Consider the following 6,526-nt stretch of genomic DNA (forward strand, 5'->3'; position numbering starts at 1 on the left):
GAGTTTCCCTTCTTAAGTTATTGGCGTATTATTACTTCTAAGTGTTCTGTGTTTCGCTCTGTGGTTGGTTAATGTTTTATTTTGATTTACTTTAAAGGGAAAACCGCAGGTATTGCGGCGATCAATGTGAACACTGGTAGAGTGAGCTGGAATGAATTCGTCAATAAATAAATGTTCATGGAGAGTGAAGAGGACAAAAGGAACAAATATTGGAGAGAGAGAGATAGAGATAGAGAGAGAGAGAGAGAGAGAGAGAGAGAGAGAGAGAGAGAGAGAGAGAGAGAGATGGAAAGTATGACGAAGAAAATGAAGGAAGGAGAGAAGGATGGATGATTTTTCTCCGAATGAAAGAAGAGGAGGAGGGAGAGTAAGGAAAGGAGGAAGAGGAGGAGGAGGAGGAGGAGGAGGAGGAGGAGGAGGAGGAGGAGGGAGATTACTGGAAAGGATAAGGAGGAGGAAAAGATAAGGAGGAGAAAGAGGCTCAAAGTGCTTTACAAGGGGCCCCTAGCCAACAGCAACATTTAACGTGTGGGACGATAGACGATATAACTGTACATTTATTTTCGGACAGAGACAACGTCATGTATTCATTTTACACTGATAAAATGTGAGTAAATGAGCCTTTTACAAGGGCTCAACTATGAGCCACTCAGAATGGGACTCGAACCCTGGACCTTCCGGTCATTTTACACTGAGAAAATGTGAGTAAATGAGCCTTTTACAAGGGCTCAACTATGAGTCACTCAGAATGGGACTCGAACCCAGGACCTTCCGGTCCGACGGCGAGTGCCATACCACAAAACCACATAGCCTCACAAAAACTGATCTTGGATTAATTTTATTTAAAAAAAAAACAGTACACTATAGTGATATTCATTGCAATAGACTTCCAATCCTTCCCCCCCCCCACCCTTTTTGTTTGTTTATTTGTGTGTGAGAGAGAGTGTGTGTGTGTGTGTGCACGTGTGTGTGTGTGTGTTGGACATTATCTCATTCGTCTGTAGTGTTATTCATCCTGTTTTGTTGATAAAGGGGAAACCCGAAACGTCCATTTATCTGTTTTCGTATATTAAATTGAAGCTTACATTCAATGTCACATTGTTATTTATTTCCTCGCTTACAGACACATCAGTTGTCTCAAAGAGACATGAGACCCATGGATCAGGAGTTTATCCCGTTTATGTTGCAATAAACAAAACAGTAGCAGGTTCGTGCTACCCTTTGGATTTGACGCTGTCTGTCACAAAGTATTTTCAGCCAGATCTAATACACCCAATAACCCAATCACTGAATGTTGGACAAGTTGCGGGAAAGCGGGGCATACAACATCTCGACTTCTCCTTGGATCGATAACAGTATCTCTGTATGTCACTCAATTAATTAGTAGATTTTTGACCAATCAAAACATGGAATTTGTGACATACTTTCACATGTGCTCGGACAAACATAGTTATTTGTTTATAAACAGTAATGTGAATGTGATCGACCTCTCTCTCTCTGATCATTGCTATTGTTTTTATACCTCCAAATGGGTGAATGTATGGAATTGAGTCACTATTTATTCAAGACATTAGAAAATAAATTTGATCGCGAGAAATAATGGCTACGCATAGTTATAAACAAAATGGGGGATCGACAGATTACATCAAAATTTGAAAAGTACGTAAAAATCATCGAATGGCAAATATGAGGTGCATTTACTAAAACTAATAAACATTTTTCAACTTATTTTTCTGAAAAATGTCCATTCAATTCAATGAATGGGTTTGTTTAGATATAATTTCAAACTTGCATGATTCATAGTCTGGTAACTACAGGCTTCTAAACTTTTTCAGTATTTCTTTTTCTTGCATCCGATATAATAATAATATAGCTTTTTGTTTTGTCTCAGGTCATAATATTTGTTCATGCATGTATTTTTCATCTTTGTTTTGCGTATTTCTGTCTCTTATTTTTATTTTTTAATATATTTTTTTTATCTTATTACATGCACCCGTACCGGCTATGAGTGATTATTCTGTAGTTTACATAGATCGACCAACAGTGGACTAGATGTCTAATTAGTTTGTGTCAACTGATGATGTTTTCATGTTTTCAGAAAATAACCCAAACCTCGGAGGAGAATAAATTGTTGTTTGGTCAATTGCAAAAAGAAGTCCATAAATTTTATTTGTCTCGACAGCTATCTAGTCCAATCTGGCACCAGCAAATCTGACAATGGTGCCAAATCCGAACAGGCAACGATTTAGGTTTGGTGACATTGGCCAGAAATCCTCTGGGAATGACGTACTGTCCGCCATGAGGCTAGAGTGTTTGGATCGGTCAAGACAGGCCGTAGTCCGTGAGGGTTTCCGTCGGAACAGCGATGAAAATTAATATCGGGGTGTTTGGTAGTAATGAGAACTCTTAATCATTCATTCATTCATTCATTCATTCATTCATTCATTCATTCATTCATTCATTCATTCATTCTTTCTTCTTTCTTTCTTTCGTTCTTTTCTTCTTTCACTCATTAATCAATTAATTCATTCATTTATTCATTCATACATTCATTCTTCCATACATTCATTCATTCATTTATTTATTCATTCTCTCTTTCTTTCTTCATATCATTTATTCATTCTTCCATCCATTGGTTCATTTATTCATTATTTCATTCATTTATTTACCCTTCCATAAATTCATTCATTTATTCATTCATTCTTCCATTCACTAATCCATTTATTCAGTCATTCTTTCATTCATTCTTCCAAGCAATAATTTATTCATTCATTCATTTATTCTTCCATTCCATTCACTCATTAATTAATTAATTAGTTCATTCATTCATTCATTCACTAATTCATCAATTTGCTCTTATATTCATTCGTCAATTCATTCATTCTTCCACTCATTCATTTCTTCATTCCTTCATTCATTCAACCATTCATTTATCGATTCTTTCGTGCCTTTCTTTCTTGGCGTGGGTGACACAGAAATGCAATTTCTAATTTTGTGATAAATTCAAGCGATGACGATCACGGTCAATGACCAGATGGATGGCAATAATCTCAAATATCTGGCCCCGGTGTTGTTTCATTGGATTAGACACGATTATCACTAACTAAATTATGAAAGGACGCCTAACAGTCTACTTGTACTGTTTGATGACCTTTAGTGAAACGAAAATTCATTGGTTCCCTGGAAAACAGATAAAGTGTTGAGAAGAATATCGGGGGTTGCAGAGAGCGTTGGGGGGGGGGGTGGGTCAAGGAATTATTCGCCTCACAATGATGACCCAGCAGTCACTCTAAAATCTTTTGTGATTCCTAACTTTGCAATAATTGCCCTTTGTATTATATTATTATCCTCTCATTGTAGCTACCTGTAAACCACCCCAATGATCAATCCATTAGTTTTTGTACAGTTCGTGTATGTCACAATCTGACAAAACAACTCTCTAAAATCAACTTGGCTACAATTTTTTGCTTCTAATACAGTATTGATGAATTAAGATTTTGCTCAGATTATCAAACGGTTATCCATTCTGAAACTTCTGCGTGAAACTAAGAAGGTCAGTGGTAATGTTGTTCGAGAAAAACTGACACCCCGTCAAGGTTTTCTTCGCCTCTCAATGATGCCCCAGCAATATGTGAGGTCCATTGTGTTTCCTAACACTGCATTAATAGCCCATTGTATTGCATCCTCTCTCATTGTACCTGTGAACCACTCTGTTCATCAATCCATCAGTTATTGTACAGTTCGTGTCTGTCACAAACTGACAAAACAGCTTTCTAAAATCAATTTGGCTAGAATTTGTTTTGATGAAATAAGATTTTGTTCAGATTATCAAAAGATTATCAGACCTGAGACTTCAGCGTGAAACTAAGAAGGTAGGTCAGTCGTAATGTTGTTGGAGAAAAACTGATACATTGTCATGTATTCTTCATTTTACAATGATAACCCAGTAGCCACAACACTGTGAGGTCCATTGTGATTCCTAACACTACACTAATAGCCCAATGGATCCAGTTAGTGTTGCAGTTAACCACTCTGACCATCAATCCATCAGTTTTTGTATTCTTCGTGTCTGTCACAAACTGACCAAAAATTGATCTTTTATATAGCGCAATATCCACTAAACGTGCTCAAAGCGCTTTACAAGGGGCCCCTGGCCAACAGCAACACTTATCATGTAGGACGTGACATGACGCCTGTCATGCTATATTAAAAAAATTTTCGGACAGGGACAACGCTGTAAACGACCAGGTACTCATTTTACACCTGAGTACGTGAGAGAATGTGAGTAAAAAGTCTTTTCTAAGGACTATGCGCCGAGCGAGGCTCGAACCCAGGACCTTCCGATCCGAAAGCAAGCGTCATACCACAAGACCACATAGCCGCACCAAACAACTCTCTAAAATCAATTTGGCTAGAAGTTTTTACTTCAAATGATGAAATGAGATAACGCTCAGATTATCAAAATGAAATAATCAAAACTGAGACCTTAGCGTGAAACTAAGAAGGCTATAGAGTAATATTGTTCGCGACAAACTGACACGCTGTCATGATATTTTCCACCTTGCAACGACGACTCAGTATCCCCTGTGAGGTCTATTGTAATTCCTAACACTGCATTAATAGCCCATTCATTGTACGTATTGTTTCCTCTCACTGTAGCTGTAAGCCATCACCCTGATCATCAATCCATCAGTTTTTCTGCTGTTCGTGGTTGTCGGACACTGACAAAACAACCGGCACCCCCACCTCCTCCATTTTGGCAGAATCTCTTCTTAATTCAAATTATATTGATGAATAGGGTTTTTTTTTTTAATTGGAATCTTAGCCTGTGGTTACTTTTGTAGGGTTTGAGGTTTAATAAAAATGTTTTTGACTATTTATGAGTCATCTTAATCCATCAATTCTATTTATCGAAGTAACAAATCTCTGATCAAAATGAATGTGCTTCCTTACAAAGGAACATACTATTTCCTGCCCATCAATGTTTTTGTTTATTCATCTTAACAACGCCACTACCACATCATTATCTCATTCGTCTGTAGTGTTTCATTCTTCCTGTTTTGTTGATAAAGGGGAAACTCGAAACGTACATTCTATCTTTTTTCGTATATTAAATTGAAGTTTACATTCAATTTCACATTGTTATTTATGACCAAAATGAAGAAAAGTTGCGTTGTCAACACAAGGAAGCTTAATGCTATACTGGCAGTAAAGGCTGAATCAGCTCATCAATCTATCACGTTGTCAGTCAATCTTGAACCACTTACAATTTAATTCTCTAGTAATGATCCCCTTACTATCTCTGTCACTTGTTATTGACGTGTGATTTCTGGGACACCCTGTCAACCGCCCTGTCTCAGTGACCTGTTAGTTGCTCTAACCACATAGAGAAATTCCCAAAATCCTTTCGTCTGACAATAGAATGTAACAACGACAACATAAATAATGATGGTACTATAACAACAAGAAAAAAAGATTGGACATTTATATAGCGCAATATCAACTAAAATGGAGAGAAAGATAACGGGAGTAGAACACCCTTTATGTTTCTCTCCATTTAATTTTATTCACTCATCTAGGCACCTCTAGTTTTTATTATCCACTAAACGTGCTCAAAGCGCTTCACAAGGGGTCCCTAAAAAGCAGCAACACTTAACAAGTAGGACGAGAAGGCATGACGCCCGTGAGGAGATATTACAAAGTTTTAAAGAGTTAACACTGTTAACGGCAAGGTACTCATTTTACACCTGAGCACGGTGAGAGAATATATGATTTAAAAACTTTTTTTAAGGACTCCACTATGCGCCGCTCAGAACGGGACTCAAATCAGGCCGTACGATCCGAAGGCGAATGTCATACTACAAGACTACACAGCCGCAATGTAACAACTGCAAGACAACGACAACAAAAATAATGAGGGTACTACACAAACTGTAAAATTCATATAAAAATGAAACGGTTTTATATTCTGTGAAGGGGAAAAGAAACGAAAGAAAAAGATATAAAAATTTGGGAGTAGGAAATAAAGAACAAAAAATCTGAAAATTCAAGATTAATAAAATCATTGCGAGAAATCAATTGCCTCATCTGGGATCTGGTTACCATTGTGGTGAAGTGTGCGGCTCTGTGGTCTAGTGGTATGACACTCGCTTTCGGATCGGAATATCCTGGGTTCGAGTCTCGCTCGGCGCATAGTTGAGTCCTTGGAAAAGGCTTTTTACTCACATTCTATCATATTCTCAGGTGTACAATGAGTGCCTGGCCGTTAACAGTGTTGTCTCTGTCCGAAAAATTGTAATATCGCCTAACAGGCGTCATGTCCCGTCCTTAATGTTAAATGTTGCTGTTGACCAGGGACCCCTCCCTTGTAAATCGCTTTGAGCACGTTTAGTGGATATTGCGCTATATCAAAGCTCAATTTTAATTTTAAGTAATAGCACATCCAATTGGCAATCACAAAGTCTGAAGTTCGATCCCCCAGTCAAGTCAGGCTGTTTTTTTTTTTTCTGATGTATTTTTTACTGTT

The sequence above is a fragment of the Berghia stephanieae genome, chromosome 10 (genome assembly GCF_034508935.2).
Source record: "Berghia stephanieae isolate SIO BIC M18660-M18661 chromosome 10, UCSD_Bste_1.3, whole genome shotgun sequence".
Lineage (NCBI taxonomy): Eukaryota > Metazoa > Mollusca > Gastropoda > Nudibranchia > Aeolidiidae > Berghia > Berghia stephanieae.